The sequence below is a fragment of the Hippocampus zosterae genome, chromosome 9, assembly GCF_025434085.1.
Source record: "Hippocampus zosterae strain Florida chromosome 9, ASM2543408v3, whole genome shotgun sequence".
Classification (NCBI taxonomy): domain Eukaryota; kingdom Metazoa; phylum Chordata; class Actinopteri; order Syngnathiformes; family Syngnathidae; genus Hippocampus; species Hippocampus zosterae.
Window position 1 is genome coordinate 3,736,159 of NC_067459.1, and position 8,419 is coordinate 3,744,577.

The 8,419-nt window shown below is 43.4% G+C and overlaps 2 long non-coding RNA genes across 2 annotated transcripts; both read right to left on the reverse strand.

Moving 5' to 3' along the window:
• Positions 1-949: 949 nt before the first annotated feature.
• LOC127607217 (uncharacterized) lies at positions 950-1,434 on the reverse strand. Its single transcript, XR_007964025.1, has 2 exons — positions 1,089-1,434; positions 950-1,014 (listed from the first exon to the last, which is right to left on the reverse strand). It is a non-coding gene; the product is annotated as an uncharacterized LOC127607217 (long non-coding RNA).
• Positions 1,435-1,484: 50 nt separating this feature from the next.
• LOC127607202 (uncharacterized) lies at positions 1,485-2,548 on the reverse strand. Its single transcript, XR_007964010.1, has 3 exons — positions 2,516-2,548; positions 1,716-1,832; positions 1,485-1,633 (listed from the first exon to the last, which is right to left on the reverse strand). It is a non-coding gene; the product is annotated as an uncharacterized LOC127607202 (long non-coding RNA).
• Between the last annotated feature and the right edge of the window lie 5,871 nt (positions 2,549-8,419).

Sequence of the window (8,419 nt, forward strand, 5' to 3'; positions counted from 1 at the left end):
AACACTGGGGGGCTTGAACAAATAGGTGCCACAAGACAGTCCACTGACGTGACAATATAAATGCAGTATATTTAGTCCAATATAAATGCCATATAAAATCTCCAGGGCAGGACTGGTAGTAAGCACATCCACTTCCCGGTTCTGAGGTTCAGTGGCCAAATCTTAGCTTGGGACTTGCTCAAGCACTTTGCATGTTCTCCCTCGTGCTTCCTCCATCCATTCATCCATTCATCCATTTTCAACACTGCTTATCCTGAACAGGGTTGCTGTAGCCTATCCCAGCTGACTTTGGGCAGAAGGCAAGCGACAACCCTGAACTGGCCGCCACTCAGTCGCAGGGGACATACAGAAAAAACAAACCATTCACACCCACATCCACACCGTCACTGAGTGGGAGCCGATCCCACGCTGCCCGCACGCAAATATGCCGAATGTACCACTAGACCAGGGGTCACCAACGTGGTGCCTCCGGGCACCAGGTAACCCGTGACGACCACACCAATAGCCCGCCAGTGCTAGGATTGTGATTTACTCGTCAAAATTATGATTTAAAAATGCAAACACGGGCAGTATTGTGAGACATCTTTAGGATGATCGGAGCCTGAAAATTAAAATCATTAAATATTAAAAATAACACCTAATATTATTAAATGTAATTGGTACAAGTGTTATTTCAGACTTCAATCAATTTGGTAGCCCTTCACACAATCAGGACACATGTACACAAGTACCTCTCACTCTCAAAAGGTTGGTGACCCCCGCACGAGACCATCAGCGACCGTACTTCCTCCCAAATTCCCAAAATATGCATATTAGACCAATTGAGCACTCTAAATTGTCCATACGTGTGAATGGTTTAAGTTATGTGCCCTGCGATTGACTGGAGCCCACTGCAGGGTGAACTCCACCTCATCAACAGTATAGATAATGGACGGATGAACTCTATGCATTAGACTTTAAAATATAAAATATACTTTATTGATGTGAACAAAAACATTGCATGTATTTAAATTGCTCCATGTACAGCACTTTGTATGCAGCGATGGCTGTTTGAAAGTGTTCTATAAATACTGTTGACTTGACTTGACTTGTCAAGTGGGACGTTAAGTCGACAGCTGTTTTAATTATCCCACCAGGGGGCGCCATCGCTCAGCGCTGACAATGACAACCTTTCACATGCAGTTTAAAAAAAATAATCCTTTCGCAGTGTGTTTATAATAACCAGCACAGTCTTTACTTAACATGAAAAGTGTTTGTGCAAGGGTTAAAGTATGCCGTTTATAATGTACGACTGCATAAATTAACAGAGTTCAATGAGCCATGATTCAAGTGTAAAAAGCGCACTTGGAGCTCGTTTTCATTTACGTGTTCAAGCAGACTTTGTACAAAGTAGGTGTTGCACACCAGTATTTTCTCAACAGCAGTCTGTGATGAAGAAGTTAGCTTCTTGAAGCATGTAGCCGTTTGGACAAACTTCTTTGACTGTAGACCTTGGTGAAAGTCATGCCCAGGATCATGTCCTGCTCTTGCTCTTCCCACTTTGCCAGCACCTTGTCTTTGCATTGTGTCACGGAGGCAACAGTCTTTTGCTCCTTAGCCATCACGAGGAGCATCTCTGCATCCATTGGCTCTCCTGAAGAGAATTGGTGTGACACCATCTCAATCAGTCCGATGACAGTCCCCAGTACTGCAAAAACAGAGCCAATGAGGTAAACCTTGATCAGATGTCGACTGGGTTTCTGACTGAGCATGTCCTTGGCGAAGAGTATGAACTCTTGCATGCTTTTCGTCTCCAGTGGTTCTTCAGCTGATTTGCAAGAGTTGGGTGGAGGCTGTAATAAATACATAAATAAATAAATACATTAAAAAAATGTTAATGGGAGGGCGTATCTGAGACTAATGAATTATTACTCTGGCAACAAATATGGGCAATATTTTGGTTATTAAAAAGCAAATCATTGCTAAGCATATTACCCTGCTTCTGAAATATACAGTAGACCGATAACTGTGTTGCAACACCTTATCCAAATGAAAGGTTCTGACTAAAGATTTGTCTTTTTTTGACGTGAGTGTCAACAACCTCACAATGTTTAATTTTGCATCAAACTGCAGTCACTGTCTAACAGCTCTCATTCCATTAGAATAATGAACTATTAGTTCAAACTGATCAAAATAGCGGTGCCCATTCAGCCATTACTCATTTATTAATGATTAATTTTGCTTGCACTTTTACTGTTGCGAGTTTTTCGGAATGACCACCGTGATAAGCTTGATTGTTTTGCATGGCAGTTAAATACCTACTCCGTAGTAAAAGTAACTCAAGGCGATATTAGTTCCCATCCGGTACTGAAGATGAATCATGGATTTTACAGTTAAAATGCATGCAAAGTTATAATAAGATATTTCTAGTTGCTTGAAATACAGAATTAAACTAATTGTGGATGTTTCCATGAGCAAAAATTGTGAACATCAAGCAAAAGTTTTTACCCATTCATATTAAGTCAGAAAAACTTACCTTTGCCGTTGTCAACGAGAGGCTCATCTTAATAATGACTTGTCGTAGGTTTGAGCAACTTACTTCGACTGGATGCTGCGATCATTTATATCCAAATTGTCCCCACCCATAATCTGTCAATTGCCCAATATTCATGAGGAAACCAGGGCAGCCGTGCCGTTGTGCAGCTCTTGGGCTGCTGCCCAGAGCTTCTGTGACAAAACGTCCTTGCCCAATAAATGTCACGTCTACTGTTGACCAAGCACAATACAAGTTATAACGCTCAAAGCCAGAGAGTAATTTCTGAAGTTCCCTCCTGGTTGTCAGAAATGATGTGTTCTACTCTTTATTTCAGCGTGGATCCAAGTAACTGTGCGCACCCATGTAGTAATTGCAAGTGATAAGTTCACAAAAATATTGCTTATTGTTTGAGCCTTGTTTTATTGCTATTATTGAGCACAAAGTAAACAAAAATACAGACAATCAGGTCGAATTCGAGCATTCCCCTCTGTCCAAAATTTAAAGTTTGCAAAGATCTAGTTGTTGGATGACTCCAAATATTATCCTGAGTAGTGGGTACTGGGTGGGCAAACCATTTTAACCGTTTTTACCATCACCACCGAAAAAAAAGAAAAGAAAAGGAAGGAAATAAACAGCTGTGGGGCACCAGGCCATGTGTCGGCCCATTTTGAGAGATTGGGGGCAGAGCCGGGTCTAGGCAGGGGCAAAAGTGGGCCTGGCCCCCCTTAAATAAATGCCCCTCCCGTCGGAAAAAAAAACAATTTCCCAAAATATATTATATTTCACATATTTTTATTATCTCATGCCTCTCTCCTCTGCTCCACTTCTTACTGTTTTAATGTCTTGCTCATTGCTATTTTTTTCAGTTGATTTCAGGATACCAAGATGCTTGGACCTTTCTTTGCTTTTGACATACCTAATGGTCTCATCCAGTAGACCGAACTGTTAAATTGTTTGTTTTTCTAGGTTAATAACTTTTGTTTTATTTCTTGAATTGTATTTTTAAAAATAAATAAATAAAGGTGTCCATCCTCCTAAAAATTATACCATAATTATATATATACTAGCTGGTTCGCCGCCCTCCGGGCGGCTCATCAGCTAGTTCCTGCGGAAGGCTGGTAAGGTGGTGGTTCACCGCCCTCCGGGCGGCTCATCAACTAGTTCCTGCGGAAGGCTGGTAAGGTGGGCCTTCGGCCCACAAAAGTGTTGTTGCTTGGTTCAACTTTTTGTTCATCTTCATTGCTTATCGCGAAAATAAAGAGATGTTTAGCTCTACTAAATAACTAAAAATTTCATTGCAATGCTTGTGGGTAGACAACATTTTTTCGCTAAGATGCCCGCGCGATCGTAGTGAGCCACTGCCTGAGCGGCGCAGTGGCGGCGCGCAGCGGCGCGGTGAAGTAGGTACGTTTTGAAAAGGGACAGACGGAAGGACAGACCGCGTGCGGAACGACGCGCAATATATATATAGATATCTGAGAGATTATCACTTTATCGTGGCCAGGAGGTTTGAGTGCCTTCAATGACCAAGTTGGAAAGGTTTTAGGTTCGAGCCCAGACAATGTGCAATCAGTTAAATTGAGTGTAGAACATACAACAAACCCTAACCCAAGTTCATGTCAGATTAGTCTCACAACAATAACCACAATAAAATAAATGTGACAAGCATTTGAGACCTTCACTGCTTTACACTTGTTTAGTGTACCTGCATCCAAGTGCCTGTCTCGACCCGGCCTTGGTTGGGGGTCTCGTGCTCTCCTGGTGGGATTGAGTGTGTGTTTTGTGGTGGGAGTGTGGACTGGCGAGTGGTGCTTCTGACTGGACCAACTTAGCAACTCTGGACACCAGACAAATATGTATGATGTGTGAACTCAGTAATAAAGATGGGTCTTGAAGACGGAGCTTTTTTAAAAAATCCGATTAGGGTCGGTACTGCTGAGCACTGATTCATATGAAATCAAACGGTACCATGTTTTAGTTCCAAAGCGCCTCTTTCTAAGTTGTGTTTGTGCGGGAGTTGAAGAGTTGGCGATTTTTCATTATGTACCTAAATGCAAGAATCAATCTTGTGACATCACCCACTCAAGCAGGCTTACACAAACGCTAAAAATACATGATTTCTGTGATTTTCTTTTCTGATAGTAATAGTGCCATTAAATCACAAACATGGTTCCTTCTCAAGATTAAGCCTAAATCGTGGGATTTGGCGGGTGACTCGGCCTCTTCATATCTATTCATTCTGTGTACTCAACTCCCTACCTGTCATGTTTAAAAAATTAAAAAAAAGTGCTATTCAAGCAATATCTCTTGCAGGCCAAGATTTTTTATATAGTCAGCGTTCTAATGATACTGTACTCCCTTATTTCTGAAGTTGTTTCAGTTTCTGTAAAACATTTGAGCTGTAGTGTCTGGACTCTCCCAAAATGTAGACCTTTTCCTATTCACGATGAATATTCAGTTTTACCAATAAAAAATGAAGTCAGCATGTACAGTACTGTGAACTTTGGTCCAATTAAACTTTAAGGCAAAGTGTAATCAAAGGTTCGGGAGAGAGCTCGGTCAGCCCGATGAGGCAATAGGGGTCCCCCTTCCCATGAGCTCACTACCTGCGGAAAAGACCAAAAGGGTTGGGTGCTTTGAGAGCTGGGCAGCACTCAAAGGAGGGGACCTTGGCAGTCCGTTCCCCGGCTACGTAAGATAGCTCTAGCGACATGAAATGTCACCTTTCTGTCAAGGAAGGTGCCTGAGCTGGTATGCGAAGCAGAGAAGTTCTGACTTCACATAATTGGACTTTCCTCTATAGACGGCCAGCGCTCTGGTACCAGTTCTCTCGAGAGGGTTTGGACTCTCTTTTACTCTGGAGCTTCCCACAGTGACAGGAGCAAAGCAGGTGTGGGCATATTTATTGCCCTCCGGCTCAGGGCCTGTACATTGGGGTTCACCTCAATGGGTGAGAGGGTAGCCAGTCTCTGCTATCGGGTGGGCGGGATGGCCTATACACGAAACAGCAGCTCCTTGGTGGGTATGCTGAATGTGCATCTTCAGCATACCCACCCCATAGACTCCCTTGCTCTACACTTGGAACAACGACACCCTTTGTCACAGTTTGATGATGTACTTTGTGGCCCTGTCATTGCATTTGCTGCTCCATGTATGGTGAAAAGAGTGGTGCAGCTGTCAACTGGTCACATCCTGGTGGCGAGTTGGCTCCGATGGCTAGGGAGAGGGAAGTCTGGGTTTCCCTGCTATAAATCTGTTGCCCACGAGACCGACCCCGGATAAGCAGTAGAGAATGGATGCGTGGATGGTTTGTTATATCGAATACTTATCCATGATGAAAGGCTGCTGCATGTTGAGGTAGGCAAGTACAGGTGCCTCCACCAGTGCCGACTGGAGCAGGGAGAAAACCATGTTCACATTCCTCTGTCCATTCGAACAGCCTGCCTTTTTGAGTCGGTTGATGCAGTGGGCTGGTGATGGAGACCAAGTCCTTCACAAAGCGGCAGTAGTATAATGCCAGGCTGAGAAAACTGCAATGCTCGCTGAAATCTTTTGGCACGGCTGAGTTCTTCAAAGCCTCAGACTTCTTCAGGTCTGTGTCTACCCCACCTACATTAACGATGTGTCCTAGGAAAGAGGTCTCTCGCCTAAACAGACAGCACTTTTTCGGATGCAGGCAAAGTCCACCCTTCCACATTGCAGTGAAGACTTCCTTCAAATGGTCCAAGGTGTTCTAGAAGCTGGCAGTATGGACCAAGAGTCATCCAGGTAGACACAAATTGCTTGTAGAATGTCAGCCAGGACCCTCAACATTAACCGTTCTGAGATGGCTGGGGCATTGCAAAGTCCAAATGGCATAATTTGGAACTGCCATAGTTTTGGCCTATGTAGAATGCAATCTGGGGACATGCCTCTGGTGCCAACTCTACCTTCCAGTAGCTGTTCAGCAAATGAAATAAACAGAACTACCTGGACTGGTGAAGGAATCGAGGGCGTCACCGATCCATGACAGTTGTTTAAGTCTTTCCAGGTGACCTAATTGAGGCAACGGTTATCCACACAAACCCACCATGTCCCATCTTTCTTCTGGACTAGAACCATGGCTACTGGCCATGGGCTTTTTGACAGCTCGACAACTTAGGCTGCCAACATTTCTTGGATCTTTTGCTCAACCACTTCCCGTTTGGTAAATGGTAGGCAGCGTGGACATAGCCGCATGAGTGTTGATTCCCCTTTCTGTCAAATTATTATCACCTATCTTCTGTTTTCAAATAAGACATATACAGTAAGAATGGGATCTTATATGTATTATTCTGCTTAAATTCTAGTATTGTGTACACATGATGAAAACATATTAATACTTATTATGTGTTTATGTTTGAGGAAAAACACAAGAAAATGTCATTGTTTTGCCACATTTGCAACCGATGTACCGGTACAATCAATCAATCATCTTCCGAGCCGCTTGATCCTCACTAGGGTCGCGGCGGGTGCTGGAGCCTATCCCAACTGTCTCCGGGCAGTAGGCGGGGGACACCCTGAATCGGTTGCCAGCCAATCGCAGGGCACACAGAAACGAACAACCACTCACACTCACACCTAGGGACAATTTAGAGTGTTCAATCAGCCTGCCACGCATGTTTTTGGAATGTGGGAGGAAACCGGAGCACCCGGAGAAAACCCACGCAGGCCCGGGGAGAACATGCAAACTCGACACAGGGAGGCCGGAGCTGGAATCGAACCCGGTACCTCTGCACTGTGAAGCCGACGTGCTAACCACTGGACTACCGGGCCGCCTGTACTGGTACATGTTTCACTTAATTAAATCCAAAGGATCTTTTTTTATCAGTGTATTATTTATTAAAGTTCCATCATTTTTATTTTGAATGGATAAAGAGTTAGAAATATTTCTTTTGGTTTTATGATGTCGTATGTCAGTCGTACAGTGGTTGTGTCTCAACCCAGAGGTTGGTGGTTTGATCCCCGGCCATAACGACCATGTCGAAGTGTCCTTGAGCAAGATACTGAACCCTCCCAATTGTTCCTGAAGCGAATGAGGTAATAATCTGAAGCGCTTGGACTACCCGAGGTCAAAATGCGCTGTCCACATCCACAGATTCAAAATTAGAGGAAAGGTTTTGTAAATGTCACCTCCTCCGACCCTGAGACCGCTGCTGCCACCTGTGGTCCGAGTGGAATTGTACAGCCCTCAGTCCCACAGACACAGAAATGCATGTGTCAGATGATGACTAAGAATGGGTTGTACAGGAAATGTGGAAACACAGTAGCTAAATCCAATACTTGAGGATAATATGAGAGCTCATCATCACACTAATGTAGCAGGATGTCATACCAAAATTCACACATTTTCACCCTTTCATGCGCCCTGTAACCTGATAACATGATAAGCTGTCCACTTTAGTAACCGCTGTCCCTGAAAGGGTTAAGATAATTTGAATGATTACTCTCTCTTATTTGTGTCTGTTGTGTAGCTAATACAAAGTAAAATATCACACACAAAGCGGAACTAGCTTTGTCGAAGGACTTTTCTTGGGACCTGGAGGTTGTGACTGTGTCTAGGGCGATTGTATTCTTGATTGATGGTGAAAAAAAAACACACACAAAAAAAAAACATTTCCTTTACAAGCACTGTGATTAAAATACACGAAGACGAAAAATGACATAATGTGATACAGCAGAACCTGTCTTAAAATATGCTTACCATTCTTATGAGTATAGAAAGAAGTCAACCACTATAAAGCGAAAAAAACCCACCTAATTAGAATTGATCACCCTATAGTGATACTGGAATCTTAGCACTTTTAATGCGAGTCCATCTTTTCATAACAGTCCTTTTTAATGCTGGTCATTCCTGACAAATACGTGCTGCAAAAAGGCCACAAA